Below are 19630 nucleotides of genomic sequence, written 5' to 3'. Positions count from 1 at the left end.
TCAGACACGACTAAGCGACTGAACTGAACTGAACTGAAGGGTTAGAAACTGAAAGAAGGGCTTCCCTGGTGGCTCAGTGGTAAAGAACCCGCCTGCCAATGCCGGAGACGCGGATTCAGTCCCTGGTCTGGGAAGATCCCACATGCTGGGGAGCAGCTAAGCCCACAGGCCACAACTAGAGCCTGTGCTCTAGAGCCTGAGAGCTACAACTGCTGAAGCCTGCATGCCCTAGAGCCCATGCTCAGCAACAAGAGAAGCCGCCACAATGAAAAGCCCACGTACTGCAACTAGAGAGTAGCCCCATTCTCCACAACTAGAGAAAAGCCTGTAGAGCAATGAAGGCCCGGAAGAGCCAAAAATAAATAAAGTTATATTTAAAAAACTGAAAGGCAATCAAAACCAAGAAAAAAATGGAATGCAGAGTGATAAGGTGGAGGGTTTTTTGCATTTGTGTTTTATTTTGTTTTGTTTGCCAGTTTTGGTAAGTAAGATGCTGAAGGTTTAACAACTTTTTAGGGATGGTTAGACAAGACTTGGGTTTCACACCAGTAGGAATACCAGATAAAATAAATGAGTCCCGATAAATTTGAATGTCAGATAATGAATCATCTTTAGTATAAGTATGTCCTAAGTATTGAGAAAAACAAGCAGGGCACCCGAATATTGTAAGGGACATTATTAGAAAGCAAACTTCGAATTTCTCTAGAGGGATATACTCTCTTATCCAGGTCACACAAGATTTCCACATATAAAGGCCCAGGGAATTTGAGCTCATGATGCAGAATTACAAAATGCACAAGTAAACATGAAGAAGAGTTAGCAGAAATGTCATACGGTAGAATTAGACTTCCAAGAACTTCATATAAGTCTTGGGTTTATGTTATAGACTATGTATATAAGCTTTTTCTTTTTCTTGCAGCACGAAATCTTAGTTCTTAGTTCAGGGGTTGAACCCATGCCTCCTGCACTGGAAGCACGGAATCTTAACCACTGGACTGCCAGGGAAATCTGCATATGTTTAATATGATTAAACAATGAGGAATCAAAACAATGATTACTTAGTGAGAGGCGAGGCAGATTTGAAGAAGAATCAAGTAGAATTTCTGGAAGTGAAAAATGAAGTCATTGAAAATGGAAAGCCTTAAGAGGAGGTGAAAGAGCGGAAGAGACTGGCCAGCCAAAAGCTCTGATCTGGAAAGTGGATCTGAGGAAACTTCTCAAAAGGCTGCACCAGGAGATAGAGAAATGGGAAATACAGAAGAATGGTTAAGAGACAGGAAGGATCAAAAGAAAAGGTTTAAAATATATCCAACTGGAGTTTCATAAGAAAAGAATAGAAATTGGTGGTAGGCATTGGGGAGGTCATATTCAAAGAGATGCTAGTGGAGAATTGCCCAAAATTCTCCTGGATGTGATTCCTCAGGTTCAGAAATCACAGTGAACTTCAAGCAGGGTTTTTTTTTTAACCGTAGTTGATTTACAATGTTGTGTTAGTCCCAGGTGTACAACAACGTGATCCAGTATATATATATATTTTTTCCAGATTCTTTTCCGTTATAGGTTATTATAGGATATTGAATATAGCTACCTACGCTATACAATGAAAAAAGAAAAAAAAAAGTGCTAGTTGCTCAGTCCTGTCCTGATTCTTTGTGACACCATGGACGGTAGCCTGCCAGGTTCCTCTGTCCATGGAATTCTCCAGGTGAGAATTCTGGACTGGGTTGCCATGCCCTTCTCCAGGAAATAAATAAATAAAAGTCAATAGTCTTTTATAAAAATAATATTATATTTATATATACATACCTTTTCAGTTTCTTTTCCATCATAGGGTATTACAGGAGATTGAATATAGTTCCCTGTGCTACACAGTAGGACCTTGTTTATCCATTTTGTATATAGTCATGTGTTGAGCAGAATTTTTAAAACAAATGAATTCCACATTCACATACATTGTAATAAAACTTCAGAATGCCAAAGACAAAGAAAAAATTAAATACAATCAGAGATTAAAAAAACACAATGCCTGCAAAGGAATCACAACGAAATTTAAAAGCAGATTAGCCAAGAGCAATAATAATAGCCAGAAGATAGATGGCAAAAAGCTAGCTGTCACTCAAAATAATACAAATAGAATTATTCACTAACAGACCTTCACTGAAGGAAGTCTAAAGGAGGTACCATCAGAAGAAGGAAATTCTCCATAGAGGGAGGGATAGAAAGGCAAGAAGGAATTGTGAACAAATAAGTGAATAAATGTATGAGTAAATAAAAACATGTCTGTATAAAGCAATAATAGAAGAAACACAAGCTGGAATCAAGATTGCCGGGAGAAATATCAATAACCTCAGATATGCAGATGACACCACCCTTATGGCAGAAAGTGAAGAGGAACTCAAAAGCCTCTTGATGAAAGTGAAAGTGGAGAGTGAAAAAGTTGGCTTAAAGCTCAACATTCAGAAAACGAAGATCATGGCATCTGGTCCCATCACTTCTTGGGAAATAGATGGAGAAACGGTGGAAACAGTCAGACTTTATTTTTGGGGGCTCCAAAATCACTGCAGATGGTGATTGCAGCCATGAAATTAAAAGACGCTTACTCCTTGGAAGGAAAGTTATGACCAACCTAGATAGCATATTCAAAAGCAGGGACATTACTTTGCCAACAAAGGTCCATCTAGTCAAGGCTATAGTTTTTCCTGTGGTCATGTATGGATGTGAGAGTTGGACTGTAAAGAAGGCTGGGCACCCAAGAATTGATGCTTTTGAACTGTGGTGTTGGAGAAGACTTGAGAGTCCCTTGGACTGCAAGGAGATCCAACCAGTCCATTCTGAAGATCAGCCCTGGGGTTTCTTTGGAAGGAATGATGCTAAAGCTGAAACTCCAGTACTTTGGCCACCTCATGCGAAGAGTTGACTCATTGGAAAAGACTCTGATGCTGGGAGGGATTGGGGGCAGGAGGAGAAGGGGACGACAGAGGATGAGATGCTGGATGGCATCACTGACTCGATGGACATGAGTCTGAGTGAACTCCGGGAGTTGGTGATGGACAGGGAGGACTGGCGTGCTGCGATTCATGGGGTTGCAAAGAGTTGGACACGACTGAGCAACTGAACCGAACTCAACTGAATAGTGACTGAGACTGATTTGGAGGGGATAAAAACAGAGCGCAAGTAAAATTGTGAATGACAGTAACATAAGCCGAGAGAGAGGAATAGAGCTGCAGCTTTATTTAGGAAGTGAGTAACGGTATTAAACTGTGGTGCTGGAGAAGACTCTGGAGAGTCCCTTGGACTACAAGGAGATCCAACCAGTCAATCCTAAAGGAAATCAATTCTGAATATTCATCATAAGGACTGGAACTGAAGCTGAAGCTCCAATACTTTGGCCACCTGATGCAAAGAGCCAACTCATTGGAGAAGATCCTGATGCTGGGAAAGACTGAAGGCAGGAGGAGAAGGGGACAACAGAGGACGAGATGGTTGGATGGCATCACTGACTCAATGAACATGAATTTGAGCAAGCTTTGGGGGATGGCAAATGACAGAGAAGCCTGGAGTGCTGCAGTCCATGGGGTCGCAGAGGTGGACACAACTGAGTGACTGAACAATAACAAACGGAAATGATATAATTTAGACTTTTAAAAATCAGGCATCAGGATTTCACTGGTGGTTCAGTGGTTAAGACTTCACCTTCCAATGAAGAGGTGCAGGTTCGATCCCATGTGAAGCTAAGATCCCACAAGCTTCATGGGCCAAAAGGCCAGACATAAACAATAGAAGCAACATTGTAACAAATTCAATAAAGACTTTTAAAATGGTCCAATAAACTTAAAAAAAAAATCAGGCATCATCCTGGCAACTAAAAATTGGCGCTTACCAAGAGCATTGCCAATGAATGAACAACAAAGGCATTTGCCATCTGCCTCTACAGGAGATTGAACCCTGCTGCTATAGCTGTTGACCTTCAACAACCCCTGAGGGAGTTCAGGGTGGAGGGAGGCACTCTGTGCTCCAGGGAATCTGGTGGGACAGGTCTCTAGATAGTTGGATGTTTTTAGGAACAGATTTTATGATTGCAATCCTTGCATCTCCTCATATGTACAGAAGCCCCAAATCCCTTCATGATGACATCAGATCCTCATAACTAACAAAAAACCTTTTCTAAAATGAGTGCTTTGTGGTATCCAACTCCGCCTCCTCCAGAGCCTTATATATTGACTTTCCCCCAAGGCCGCTTTGGAGAAGTCTTTCAGAGCTATCTGAGATGCTGCCTCCTGGGCTGCAGTCCTCCTTTTGTCCCAAATAAAACTTAACTCGCCACTCTCAAGTTGTACATCTTTTTTAGTCAACAGTTATTGCGACCACGAAGGGACCCAGAGTGAACTTCCTTCCTTCATCTGGACTCCACAAGGACCTGGAGCTTTGGTACCAGCAGCGGCCCCTTGTGCCCATTCTTGGGGCGTGCAGATGAATTTGGGTAAATCTCTCCTAGTTCTCTGGAGAAGGAAATGGCAACCCACTCCAGTATTCTTGCCTGGAGAATCCCAGGGATGGAGGAGCCTGGTGGGCTGCTGTCTATGGGGTCACACAGAGTCGGACACGACTGAAGCGACTTAGCAGCTCCTAGTTCTCGAATCTGCTGTATTGGTTGAGATTCTGAGTTTTATTTGGTGGTGGAGGAGGTTCCTGCCCCCTCCCAGTAGGAAAGATACTGGCGGGGGGGGGGGGGGGGGGGGCCCAGGTGAAACATCCGGAGCATAATCACTCATGGTCTAGACACTGAGTGGGGCTTGGTTGAAAGATACTGAGAAATCCCCACCCAGGCAAAAGATACTGGGTGGGGGGCTGGCTGAAAGATGCCAGGGGAATTACCCACCCAATGAAAAGGTACTGTGTAGGGGGACTTGACTGAGGAAAAAAATTAAGGAATACCCAAGGCTCAGCTGAAAGATGCTGAGGTTGCTCCGTTGTAAGGGACTGAATGGTCTTAACTAAGTGGTAAGAGGCTGATCTGACACTTTTCCTCAATTCGACTGCCATTATAGAATTTGTCAGGATAAAAGTGAGGAGAATATATGAGAGCTTTGCTCCAAGGAAAAGGGGCAAGAATCCTCCCGGTTGGTTTCGGTTTTCTCAGATGACTGAGGAATTTACGGGAGTGGTGAGAGCCTAGTCCTCATACTGTGCAGTGGTCCTATAGGGAAACCCACTCGTTAATTAAAATACTTGTTCATCTGGGGGTCGCACATAAGAATTGGCCGTTCAGCCACCTGAGCAGCCAGGTGGTCTTAGATTGCTGGAGGCAGAATCTGAGACACGTAAGAGGAGCTGAAATGACTCTGGGGTGACTCTTGGAGGAATTAAGCTCACAAGCAGCAGATGGGCCCACTACACAAGTTCACTAGTGATTTTTATCCCTGACAAATTCAGCTTAAAATGGGAAATGGAATCTCTCAAAAATAGAAACCAAGGAGTGTCAGAAAGCCAGCCTCTGACTAACACTCTAGCCAGATTCATGTATAATACTGTATGGAGCTCATGTATAATTCATGTATGGAGCTCATACTCCATACAAGTACCTAGTTAATTGAAGAAATTATACTAAAAGAGATCTCAACCTAAAATGGCCCAATTGGGGTTCTTTTGATATTTCAAAATTGATATTTTTGCATGTACAATCAGAAAAGGCCGGCTGTGCTTACTTTGACTGGTATCTAGAAGCTTCTAAAAGAGGAAATGATAGAGTAACTTCTTCACAGGAAACCAACAAGAAATTGCTTGAAACTGTATCAGAACTAAACAAGGCTGCTAGCGCTGAGTCTGCCAGGTCGCAGGTCCAGTGGAACTGGGAAGTCACGTTTGGCATTTACATCATTTGGCCTTTAATTTCTGGGTATCTCTTTGCCTTTTGTTTCAGAGTGTGACTCCTGGCTGGTGAAGTTCTGGTTTGGTTTTGTTTGAGTGTGCAGACATCTGGTACATACTGCTCGAGCTAATATGGGAATTGCTCATTCTAAGGTTCCGCACTCCACCTGGGAACCCCTTGGAAAAACATATATATATATTTTTTTGACTGGTCAATCTATAGCTATGACAAGAGAAATGGCCTAAAATATTAGATCTTTATTGACAATAGGATAGGAAAATGGACTAAAGTTCCCTTATGTCTAGGACTTCCTTCTGTAATTAACAGCCTGGGGCTGATCAAACTAAGACCCTCACTTCCCTAGAGGGACAATCCCTGCTGGGAGCAATCTGCCTTGTTATAAGGACCAAGTTGAGCACTATCTGGTCTAAATTCTGGCTATAAAACTATGATCACAGAAAAATATTATTTTTTACAATGTGGTCACAATATTCTTTAGACTCCAGAGAAAGCTTGAAGAAAAAAATTATCTTTTTAAGAATTCTTGCCCTTAGGAAATAATTCCGCCTGGAATGTGGGAGACCCTGGTTCGATCCTTGGGTCGGGAAGATCCCCTGGAGAAGGAAATGGCAACCCACTCCAATACTCTTGCCTGGAGAATCCCATGGAGGGAGGAGCCTGGTAGGCTACAGTCCATGGGGTCACAAAGAGTCGGACAAGACTGAGCGACTTCACGTTCTTTCATACCTTTAGACCAGAGCTCTCTGGATCACTCTAGACCATCTCTAATTCCTGAAACCAAAAGGAAAAAAAAAAAGGAAACAAAACCTTTTAAAATCTTACTCTTTTTTTTTTTTTTTACAACTAGTATTCATAACTGAGTTTGGAAATTAAGCAGAATATCTTCATTGTACCTAGGTTTAATATAAGTTAACTATTATTATATCTGTTGCAAGTTTGTCAGCAAGGAAATTACCTTGAGTGAAGAAACTTCTAAAAAATGTTAAGAATAATTATTCTTTAGGAATGTCTGTCTAAAATAGTCTCTCCAGATTGGGGTAACTTGAACTTCTAAGGGTTGTGCTAAATTAAGTGTTGGAAGTGTATTGAATAGCTAAGTCATTTCCAAATAAAATAAGATTTTGAAACATTTACTGCTGAGCACTAATTTCCTTTTACAGAGAAACTAAAGATTTCTGGGATTAAAAATGAATGGTATTTGGGGCCCTCCTAAAATGTTCTACAAAAGCAAAGGTTTTAGAAATTATCACTGGTATTTATGCTTACCAATCTATAAAATGCTAAAATAAAAGTCAGTTCTTGGTTGCTTAAGGGAAATAGGAAGTGTGTTTTCGGTAAAGAAGGTATGAGGAATGGAACTGCATTTTGTGAAGGGAAAAGGGAATAAACCTGCTTCACAGGTGGCTTTTTAGGATGGAAGACCAGTCGTGGGTACAGAAAGTGATGAGGTTTGTGAAACGCGAACCATGAAGAAAGAGTTTTGTACATGGTCAGGACTAAGTTTTTCTTTATCTCTTAAATGATCTGTTCTAAAAGCTTTTATTGTTACTTTGACTAAGTGAATAGCTATTGTTTCACAATGACATATAATCCTATCTGACTGAGTTCTAAACCTTTTTGATATTTGTTGACAAAACTTCCTAAATCCTTCTAATGAAGATTTCTGGCTAACTTCTGGATTCTTCAGAGGGCCCCTGAAACACCCCAAAGAGAGATAGTACACTAATTTGGCTCATTTTGTATACAGAATTACATGGGAAATATTGTCAAGTGAGTAATAAGTCTTGGGTTATATTGTATGGTAAATGTTACCAATATAGGTATCCTAGAAACTGTATAATAGGACTTCCCTGGTGACTCAGACGGTAAAGCGTCTGTCTACAATGTGTGAGACCGGGGTTCAATCCCTGGGTCAGGAAGATCCGCTGGAGAAGGAAATGGCAATCTACTCCAGTACTGTTGCCTGGAAAATCCCATGGACAAAGGAGCCTGGTAGGCTTCAGTTCATGGGGTCGCAGAGTTGGACATGACTGAGCGACTTCACTTACACTTACAGAAACTGTATGGAGTTCCTAAAATTCTGATACGTTTGGGTAAAATGTTATCAGGCATAATTCTAGCTACTATCTCAATATTGTCATAGCATTAACCAAGTTTTGTCTCTTCAAGAAGATTTATAAAAAGGACTTTTGAAAAAATACCAGTTTCTGAACTGAGTAAGGATTCTAATAGAAAACCTGATGACTTCACAAAAGTTAACAAAAGGACTGAATGAACTGGTGAATATGCTTATAACTTTTATGGTTTCTAGCTGAAAAATTACCGATTTGAATCTGTTTTCCAGGTGTAAGAAAAAAAAAAAAAGCCTTTCCTCAAACTAACTATGGCAGTAGTTTGGTAAAATTATATTGTATAAACAAATTGAAACATTTATCTTTTCTCTCTTTCTGAACCCTCCAGAGATTGGAATCTCTTAGTTTCCAGTAACTATCAGATAAGTTAAGAAGGTTATCTCAATAACAGGTACAGAAATCTCAAGGAATTTTGGAGACCTTGAGAAGGGAGGAATTTATTTAGATCTGTTAGGCAAAATCTGTGATAAGTCTTTGGCATGACTTTCCTTGCCCTAAAAGATTTTATTTTAAAAATCTGTGATAAGCCTTTGGCATGACTTTCCTAGCCCTGAAAGATTTTATTTTAAAAGTTAAGTCTGAGACTATAAAAGTCTCAGCAAAGCAAAAAAGTCTATGATCAATTTTGGTTATATAAATCATGCCAAGTTTATTGAGACCAGACCTATATTACAAACAGGTCGTAATTAGGTTGTATTTGGTAAAAATGACGGTGATTTTAGGGAGAAGGGGCTTCCACGGTGGCTCAGATGGTAAAGCGTCTGCCTGCAATGCGGGAGACCCAGGTTCGATCCCTGAGTTGGGAAGATCCCCTGGAGAAGGAAATGGCAACCCACTCCAGTACTCTTGCCTGAAAAATTCCATGGACAGGGAAGCCTGGGGGGGCTACAGTCCATGGGATCACAGAGAGTCAGACACGACTGAGCGACTTCACTTTCTTTCTTTAGGGAGAAAAAGATGTTTCAATGAATGTTAAATCCCAGTTTGTTAATGGAGGTCTGTATCTACTAATACTCATTTCCTGGCTAGGTCTTTGCTGTTAGGGTATATTAATGTAAAATTTAATTGAATTATTGAAGGACACTCTAGGGCTGTTTTTGAAGTTTATCTCAGTAATCTGTATTTGGATGAAGATCAGATGCCTCACACATAACCTGCAACCAAGACTGGAAGAAGACATAATTTAAGGAACTCTCTCCAACCTGGATGGAAGGACCTTTCAACTCCATGGTACTCTTAACTAGCTCATGCCCAATGAAATTGAAAGGAAATTGACTCAGGTTAACTCCCACTTCCAAAGGCCCCTGAGCTGGACTGGTCTATAGAGAGGCCTGCTGACCTCAAACTCACCTTAAAACATTGCTCAGAGGAAACTACACTACCCTAGGATGAGAAGAAGATGACATCAGAAGCAGAAAGCTTGCCCAAGATGCTGATCTGACTTGTGTGATCATTTATAATGTTTTCTTGATTCCTTAGACTTATGCCTATCAATCAAATGTTTTCTATCATGGACGTGATTCTATGCTAGTTTAAAACTCAATCCAATTGTTGGTTTGTGGCCAGTTACCTGTGCCTAGTACTTCTGGGTTACCTTGGTGGATTTCTGTTCTCTAGGGCTCTGATTGGATACCCCCTAGGAAATTTATTTTAGATGAGTGTTCAGTCCTGTTCTATCTATTCATTATATTACTAGATGGGATCCTCTCACCTGGCCAATTAATAATACCTGCTCTGATGCTGGCCATAGATTTAAGTTTTCTCTTAGGGTCATTTAAACTCAATTGAGTAATGAGCTAAGTCTCAATAAAAAGTTAATTTCTCATCCATTAAAAGGAAAACTCCCACAATTATGGGGAGGATGTACATGGTTAACACCAGGCTATGGTCATTTAAGTTTCAAGGCTCCTCTATGTTGGGAACGGTTAAATCATACTAAAAATGATCAACCTGGTAATTATGAGGCAAGGCTGGGTACTTTATGAACTATGCCTGTTATTACCCTTAAAGAGAGTGATTGGTATGGAACTCAGTGGATTTGTGGCATTAATTTATGGCCTTGACATCTACAGGGATGGATACGAAGGTGTAGCATGGGATTCCTATGAATTTAAGGTCATACTTGTTAACAAATTAGAAGTGACCCCAACCAATCTATCATTGGTATGATCCCAGTGGGTCAAAGATCTGTATTCTACTAGTATGACCATTTAGCAGCTTGTGTGTATGTGTGTGTGAGTGCGCGCCTTCAATAGGGTTGGAGGATGTAATTGATCATATCTAAGCCTTAACAACTTGCATAAGCTTTAAATGATAGTAATTGGGCTATTAGCCTATTGAATTCTGAGATCTCTATGATGAGAAAGGAAGTGCTACCCAACTTCAAGGTCTTACAGCATCTCAGGGAGATGTCTGTGCTATAATTCAAAGTGAATGCTGCATTTTCATACCTGATAAATCCTTTAATGTAACACATTTGATGACCTAAATGAAAAATCAGATTTCTGCTTTAAAAGACCCATTTCGTAGTCTTGACAATCTTAAAAAAAAAAAGAAACTGGTTTGGTGTGGGAGGCTCATGGCTAAAATATTTACTTTTAATTCCACTAATGTTTTTAACTATATCATTTATATTTTGCTTGTTTCACAAGATTATTATTTCTTGTATTACCAAGTGTATGACTGAGCTTCCAACGAAAATGATGTCTAGACTTGAAGCAGTTGATCAAATGTATAGTTCGATGTATGATCAATGATTGTGATAGTGTAACTCTAGGTATGAAAAGATGCAATGAGAGGAAATAGTTTCCTGGATCATAACTAGAAGAAAGGTGTCCAGAGATCTTTGACTATTAAGACCTAATCCAGTAATAGCACATTGAGTGTCTTATCAACAAACACCTTCTTCAGAACTGGGAACGAGCCTTCCTAGCAACACGGGACAAAATGGTCATGAAATGCCCCCCAAAGTTTGGTCAGATTGATGACCACAAGGGGGCCAGGTCAACTACAAATTGTCACTTACCAAGAGCATTGCCAACGAATGAACAACAAAGGCATTTTCCACCTGCTTCTATGGAGATTGAACCCCCTGCTGCTATAGCTGTTGACCTTCACCAACCCCTGAGGGAGTTCAGGGTGGAGTGAGGCCCTCTGTGCTCCAGGGAATCTGGTGGGACAGGTCAATCCTTTATCAATCCTTGTATCTCCTCATATCTAGAGAAGCACTAAATCCCTTTACGGTGACATCAGATCCTCATGACTAACAAAAAACCTTTGTTAGCACTCAACCTAAATTGAGTGCTTCATGGTATTGAGCTCCCCCTTCACCAAAACCTTATATATTGACTTCCCCCACTGCCGCTTTGGAGCAGTCTCTCAGAACTGTCTGAGATGCTGCCTCCCGGGCTGCGGTCCTCATTTTGCCCCAAATAAAACTTAACTCACAACTCTCAAGCTGTACATCTTTTTTTAGTCGACACCAGCAATGCAGGACAAAATGGTAATGAAATGGCCCCCAAAGTATGGTCGGATTTATGACCACAAGGGGTGAACTACAAATTGGCACTTACTAAAGGCACTGCCAACGAGTGAACAACAAAGGCATTGGCTATCCTCCTCTGTGGAGATTGAACTCCGTGCTGCTGCAGCCGTTGACCTTCAACATCCCCTAAGGGAGTTCAGGGTGGAATAAGGCACTCTGTGCTCCAGGGAGTCGGGTGGGACAGGTCTTCAGATAGTTGGATGTTTTCAGGAATGGGTTTTATGATCTCCATCCTTGCATCTCCTCATATCTAGAGAAGCACTAAATTCCCTCACAGTAACACCAGATCCTCATGATTAACAAAAAACCTTTTGTAGAATGAGTACGTCATGGTATTCAACTGCCCTTTCACCGAAACCTTATATTGACTTTCCCCCACTGCTGCTTTGGAGCAGATTCTCAGAGCTATCTGAGATGCTGCCTCCTGGGCTGCAATCCTCATTTCCCCACAAATAAAACTTAACTTGCAACTCTCAAGTTGTACATCTTTTTTTTAGTCGACAAGCTAAACATCCAACTCATGAAATTAGACAAAGAGCAACAGCAAAAATACAGAGAAGGCGGAAGGCAGAAATAATAAGAGCAGAAACTGATGACACGGTAAAACAACTGAAAATAAGATGCTCTGACCAAGACCGAAACTAGTTCTTTGAGAACATCACAAAACAGACAGACCTCAGGTAAGATTCCTCAAGATAAAGAAGAGAGCCTCCGAATAAGAAAAATATCAGGCATGAAAGAAAACGGTCAATTATCCTTTGAAAAGATGTTTAACCTCAATAGCATCCACAGAAAGGCAAGTTTCACTACCATCAGATCAGCCAAAAAATGAACCTGACACAGTGCGTATTGGAGAGGTGTGGAGGGCGAATGTTCAGCGCTGTGATGGGGGTGTGAGTGGGCACAAACACTGTGGTGAGCAGTTTCCCCAAATCTAATGAAGCTAAAGACAGCCACTGCCCTGGAATGCACAAGTTCCGTGCCTGAAAATGTTCAAGGATGTTAGTTTCAGCATTTTTGAAATAGCAAAAAACCACCACCAACCACGAAAGTCCAACTGGAAAATGCATAGATGAGTTATAGTACATGCCTACAAAGAACTACATAAAGTAGTAAAAAACGAACTAGAACTAAACTCATCAACAGGGGTAAATCTTACCAACACAACGTGGAGCCAGAAGTCTGATCCCTTAGGAGAATGTAGAAGTTTTATAAAGCAGATAAAGGGAACTGGAAGATAATGGCAGAGGAACTAGAGAAGTAGGAGGGAGGGCAGATTTTTTCCAGACTAGACTAGAAAGCAATACCTTGCCTGAGGCAAAGCGAAAAAGCGTGTTCCTCTCTGTAGATGTCTTGTGTATTCTTTACTGGCTGTTTTTCGGTCTCGAAACATTAAATAGTAAAACACTAAAAAGTAGTTATTATTGAAAAGTGGAAAAATAGCTACATTGAAACACAATAGTATTTTATAAAGTTTAAATATTTTACTTAACATTCAAAACAGGATTTATTATAGTTTTTTGGCACTCATTTAAATTTTGTTCCCCCAGTGAGACCCTACTTCTGGTCCTGTTAGAGGTTCTCAGAGGGTGGGAGGTGGGACGAGAGATGTCTGTGGCTTTCTGAGCAGTGGTTTCCTGGTGTGTCTGAGTGGGAAGACCTTAACCGCATTTTCATATCTTCGCTCACAATAACCTCCAGGGTAGGTATGCTTATGCTCCCTTTGTAGAGGAAGAAGACTTAGGAATGATAAACTCTTTGGGCAACCTGGACTCAATTTCCTTATTTATAAAATGCAAATGATGTTGGTAACCTCATTATAAAGACTTAGTGAATTAATACATAAAATAGGGGACTTTGCTTGTGACCCAGTGCTTAAGAATCTGCCTTGCAATGCAGGGGACGCAGGTTCGATTCCTGCCGAGGGGCAACTAAACCTGTGCTGCAATGAAAGATCCTGTGTGCTGAAACTAAGACCCACCGCAGGCTAGTAAATAAATCTTTTAAAAAAATACTTAGAAGAAGTAGAAGAAGTATAGAAGAGATCTCTATACTTTATTGAGCTGTTCCTAACTTGGAACCTGCTCAGGATGACTTAGTTATTTAAGCGTGAGAATTGGGGTTCACAGACTCAATAAACATGAGTTTGAGCAGACTCCAGGAGATGGTGATGGACAGAGAAGCCTGGCGTACTGCAGTCCATGGGATCGCCAAGAGTCAGAACTGGGGTTCAAGTCCAGTACTGTCTACACCAGTACCCTAAGTGTGGTTAATCTGAATGGAGATGTGCTTTGAGTGTAAAATACACACCAGATTTCAAAGACCGTATGAAAGAAAGAAAGTAACATAGCGCATTAGTAATTTTTTTTAATACTAATTACCCGAGATGATAAATTGGGCTAAATAAAAACATTTACTTTGCCTGTTTCTTTTTATTTACTTAGTTTTTCCTGTGGCTACTAGAACATTTAAAATGACGAGTGGCTCATGGGACAGTGCTAGCCCACCCCAACGTGCTGTACTGTTTGCTGACAGCAAAGTCAGAAGTACTCAATCGCAGCCACTGGCAGCCCCAGTTGGACTGTTTACCTAACCATTCCTCAAATAGTTCTGCTCTAAACCCACACCCCGTGCTTTGGAGTCTTAATCTCTGGCCCTTCAGGGAAGTCCTAGTTCTGCTTTCTACCCACCTTTGCCCCAGAGGTTCCTTTCCCGGTTCGTCTTCCTTCCGGACTCATCTTTTATCTTGTGGAGTCTTCCTCGAACCACATCACACACCACTTTCCCAGACTTACTCTGTGTATATTATAACCTGCTCTGATTAGTCTTTTCTGCAGCCAAATTAGTAACTGCACCAACATGCTATGCAATTTAACTTCTACAAAATATTTTTTCTCAGCTACCATCTAATGTGATCCATACAACCTCTGATAGAAGAACTGTGGTTATTGTTCTTGCACAGATAATGGAGGCTCAGCGATGTTACTTGAAGGAGGACACGCAGTTTGTCAAGGTCAGAGACTGAGCCTTCATTATTTCCAGGTCTTTGGTGCCTTGCGCAATGCCTGCTACATGGTCGATGCTCAAAAACTTCTTAATGAATGCAACCCATTTGGGTGGAAAGGGGCTGTCTCCAATGCAGTAGATCCCAAGTAATGTTAGGGGATGCACACTGATTGAAACCGCCCACCCTGGCCATTGCTTGAGTAACCATTTGCTTGAGTTGTTTTATGACAGGAGATCCTGATAAGGAATACGGAGCTGATAAGCCACCACCAACCAGAAGAGTTCGGGAAAGGTCGAAAGGAGACACCGTGTGTCCATACACTTCCCAGAATCCCTCTCACTAGCATCCATCTTGGCTGAGCAATGCGTGTGCCACCAGGAAAGACTCTGAATTAGAATGATTGGCCAAAGACCACCTGGAAACTAATCCCATCACCATAAAATCCGAGACTGTGAGCCACGAGGCAGAGCAGTTCTCCTGGGTTCCCTTACCCTCCTGCTCTCCTCCTGGGAGCCCTTTCCCCATAAAATCTCTTGCTTTGTCAGCACATGTGTCTCCTCAGACAATTCATTTCCGAGTGTTAGACAAGAGCCCAGTTTCGGGCCCTGGAAGGGGTCCCCTTTCCTACAACAGTAAGAGTGTGAAGGGAAAGGGGAGCACGTTGGGTAGGTTCGAATCCTAGCCCGGTGACCTTATTCAAGGTCCTAATGCCTCCATTTTCCCATTTCTCATCTGTAAAATGGGTTTTTGTGAGGATTTAAGTAAATTAATAAAACATATGGAAGTGCTTATTATTATTATTATCTTCAAATGGGATAATTCAACCTGCTTGGTTACTTGTTAAGAATAATGTGCCTGGTGCATTGTAAGAGCTTAATGAGTGGCAGCTCTTATAATCCACTGTTTGGGTTTGGTTTATTTTTTTTAATTTTTTAGAGAGCAGAATGCTTTTTACCCTCAAATAAACCTGTATTCATAAGTCAGGTAAAAGCTAAATTCATGTTACCTATGTCCTCTCTTCCAGGCAGCCCAGATTCCTCTTTGGAGCCCTCAGGCTCCAAGGAACAGATTTAAAATCTCTCATTTAATACACCACTATCATTTTACCATCAAGGAAGCAGTCTAAGGCTGGGGATATAATTTTCTAAGGTCACCTGACAAATCAGCAGCAAAATGGGAGCTAGACCACATGTCTGCGTCCCCCAAGCCACAATCAAAACCCTCATGCTGTGCGCGTAGACGTGACCCTACCTGGAAAAGCTGGAGAGGAGTGCTTCCCTGAGACTGACACCCTTTGCTGAATGTTGCCAAGGCCACCCCTGAGTGAGACCGGAAATGGTGCCAGCCGAGTTCTCAGCCCTGGATTGAATGAGTGAAGACACGGTCTAAGCCTTTATCAGCTCCCTCACCCCCGTTCTGCCACTGCTGGGTGCTTCCTCCCTGCGCCCCTGCATCTCCGGTCCAATTTCCCTCCAACTCTCTTCCCCTATTTCCCTTAGGAAACATCCCCCTTGCCCCCATTAAAGAATGGCTTACCCCACGCAGAGTCCAGCCTAGAAGGGGGATGCTCGGGTGGTGGAGGCCAGTATCGGTACCTCACTCAGGCTTGGCGTGACCACCAACCTATGGTTATTGTCCAAATTAAGTAAGGGCAGGAAATGCAGACTTCTAGAGGGAGGACCCAACAAGAAAACATCCGACAACAGGATGCACAGAGCCACAGGAAACCCAGTTCCCTGTCTGCCTTCCCTCTGAGCAGATAGAAATCTCTTTTGGAGTCAGAGCTTCTGGCTTCTAGACAAGCCTTCCTCCAGGGCGAAGACTGGTCTGAAAGCCCCAGACAGAGACAGACACTCGGTGCTTTGCTGCGCCGCGCCACTGTTCCAGTTCCACCTCTGCCATGGCTGGTCATGTGACTTTGGGCAAGTCCCTTCAACTTCCTGAGCCCCTCTTCTCATTTGTGAAATGACAATGACAAAATCTGTCCCATTCTCCTTGGGAAAACCAAACTGGCTGATGATCCCCACCGCTCCCCCACCCCCACCCCTCCCATGGCTTTTTAACCATGTCCATGGGGAGGCTATGATGGGGTACCAGTCCTTTCAAAGTGTAGCAGAGGCTTCACGTCTGTGTGTTTGTTAGGAGGAGGAAAGGGTTCTTCTTCTTCTTCTTTTTTTAATCAGTTGTGTCAATGGAGTTCCAAATATTAGGTTTTGGTTTTCAAAACCATTTTGTGACCTGACTTTGTACACATGTAATATTAAAAGAGAAACCACCTGATGTATGGCAGAAACCAACATAATATTGTAATTATCCTTCTATTAAAAATAATAAAGGGGAAAAAAAGAAAAAAATTGGGGGGGAGAAAAAAAAGAAACAACCAACCAAGTGCTTTTCCCACCAAAGAAAAATGCCAAAGCCCCCAAACTACATGACTGTCTTTCCCCAGAGAGCACGTCCGCTCTGCAGTGGGTGTGCAGGACCTGGAGTTCTGACTCCTGCCGAGTGTCTGGGAAAAAAGCCTTGAGAGCCAGGAAGCTGCTCAGAAAAGAATCACCTGGGGTTTTTTCTGACCTGAACTGAAAGTGTGAAGTGAAAGAACATCACAGTCCCAGCTGGCTCCTCTATACTGCTGTGCTGAAAGCCCAAAGGCACTGGGGTCACAGGTGAATGAGCCGGCCCTGGCCTTTTGATGGTGGCTGCCACCCCTGCAGTGAGAAGCTGAGATTGTAGACTGGCAGCAATCTTTTTTTTTTTTAAGTGTCAGACCACACTCCACCGCATGTGGGACCTTGGTTCCTTGACCAAGGATTGAACCCACACTCCCTGCATTGGGAGGCAGAGTCTTGGCCCACTGGGGAAGCCCAGGAACCATCATTTTTTATCTCTGACTGGGAATGGGGAGGCCTGGGTTCCAGTCCCTGTTCTGCTACTGAGTGACTTTGGGCAGGTCCTTTCTCCTATCTGGGTCTTTTCTCATCTTCAAAGCAAGTAGATTGCTGGGTCACTTCTTAGGTCTCCTCTGGGAAACTCACCATGTTGGATCCCAGTATCACACAGGCTTGGCAACCAGACCTCTCTGGATTCAACCAGCCCTGGATTCAATTCCAGCTCTGTACCTTGTGGGCTGTGTGATGTTGGGCAAGTTACTTCACCTTCCTGAGCCTCTGTTTCATTCACCTGTAAACCAGGAGAAACACTACCCATATCATACCATCGTGCAATCAAGTAATAGAAATTTACTAAATGTACGGTGGCTTACAGTATGTGTCTAATGAAAGGCAGGAAATAACAGAGTTAGTTTATAGAATTCTTACAGGATTCTGGGCTTGTTCAACTTTTGTCTGAGAACTTAGGCATCTAGAAAGTTCTTCAGGATTTCCCTGATGGTTCAGTGGCTAAGAATCTGCCTGCCAATGCAGGGGACATGGGTTCAATCCCCAGTCCAGGAAGATCCCACATGTTGTGGGGCAGCTAAGCCCATGAGCCACAACTACTGAGCCCACGCTCTAGAGCCCATGCTCCACAACAAGAGAAGTCACCACAATGAGAACCCTGAGCCCTGAGACAAAGAGTAGCCCCTGCTCGCTGCAACTAGAGAAAGCCCACGAGCAGCAATGAAGTGCAGCCAAAAATAAATAAATAAATAAAATTTAAAAGAGAAAAGAAAGTTTTTCATTCATCCTTAGGGGACATTTTTTTAAAAAAAAAAAAAAAAAACCAAAACCAACCTTGTTTGAGCTGCATAAATGATCCATTACTAATAGATCAGAGTCAGGCTCTCTACTTGCTTCCCAGCTGCCTGGGCTCTTGGCACTATACACAACCATAGGAAGAGTGTCATGGGGCCTTCCTGACCCCTTTCTTCTCCTAGCTTCCCTCTGTGCTTGGTAGCACTTGGTTGCAATTGCAACAAGTTTTTCTGGAGTTTTGGACTGTAGGCTATATTCCTTTGCCCAAATCTTATTTATTTTTTCAGGCCCTATATCAAAAGTCACCTCCTCCAGGAAGCATTCTCTGGTTTCTTCTTACCAGTCCACATGGATGAAACTTACTGAGTCCTGCTGCAGGGATCACTGCCCATCTTCCATTATTTGTGCCTATTCCTTGTATTGCTTCCTGGACTGTGAGTTTCTAATTTTGAGAATAGAATCTGGGTCAGGGAGGGGCAGCATCTTTGTATTCTGTTCCCCCTTACACCAAAAAGAGTTTGCAGTAGATTCTTGGTGGAGATCTTCTCACGAAGGGCCTGAGCTAAGCAAAGCTGCCCTATGGAGCTGGAACTCAGCCCACATAAGCAAGGCAGTTCGATGGCCCCCAAGCCACCGCTCCACGTTCCAAAGCCACAGCAGATATTGCCCATTGCTCCCAGTCTTCCTGTGCCCTAAGCCTCACTGTCAGCTTCTCACCACAGTGCTTCTGGCCCGCAGATCCAGACTTCCAGAAAGAGGCGGGAACCACAAGCAGCAGGTCAAAAGCAGAAAGTTAACTAGAAGGTTGGTAACTGTCCAGGCTCTTTAACCTTATAAACAGACCACCAGGATAGTCATTCCTAAAATGGATTTGGCCGTGGAGGTGGGAAGGCATGTGGAGGAAGGAACTTACAATTTCTCCAATGATATGAATCAGAGGAGAAGGTTGTTGATGGGAGGCAGAGTATAGAAACTGCCCTAGGACTCCCCTAGGGGTCCAGTGGTTAAAAATCTGCCTGCCAATGCAGGGGGACCTGGGTTCAATCCCTGGTCCGGGAAGATTCCACATGGCCTGGGACAACTAAGCCACAACTACCGAGGCCTGAGTGCTGCAGCTACTAAAGCCTGTGCCCGCTTGAGCCTGCGCTCTGCAGCAAGAGAAGCCGCCGCGAGGAGCAACCCCTGCGCTGGAATTAGAGAGTAGCCCCCACATGCCGCAAATAGAGAAAGCCCGTCAGAGCAATGAAGACCCAGTGCAGCCAAAAGCAAATATATAAATATAAATATAAATATATATATATATATTTTTTTTAAGAGGAGAGATACAAAGAGCTGCAAAGGGGTTATTTTCCAAGCTGATTTCTC

At 42.6% G+C, this 19630-nt stretch overlaps 1 protein-coding gene and 1 long non-coding RNA gene across 2 annotated transcripts in view; one reads left to right on the top strand and one right to left on the bottom strand.

Moving 5' to 3' along the window:
• The window catches only part of CNR2 (cannabinoid receptor 2), a 37566-nt gene that overhangs the window by 3602 nt on the left and 14334 nt on the right, over nucleotides 1-19630 (bottom strand). The window lies entirely within an intron of this gene.
• LOC123332233 lies at nucleotides 4077-8202 on the top strand. Its single transcript, XR_006549046.1, has 2 exons — nucleotides 4077-4480; nucleotides 5921-8202. It is a non-coding gene; the product is annotated as an uncharacterized LOC123332233 (long non-coding RNA).

Source organism: Bubalus bubalis, chromosome 2 (genome assembly GCF_019923935.1).
Source record: "Bubalus bubalis isolate 160015118507 breed Murrah chromosome 2, NDDB_SH_1, whole genome shotgun sequence".
NCBI classification, from domain to species: domain Eukaryota; kingdom Metazoa; phylum Chordata; class Mammalia; order Artiodactyla; family Bovidae; genus Bubalus; species Bubalus bubalis.
This window is presented reverse-complemented; position numbering and strand designations above follow the sequence as displayed.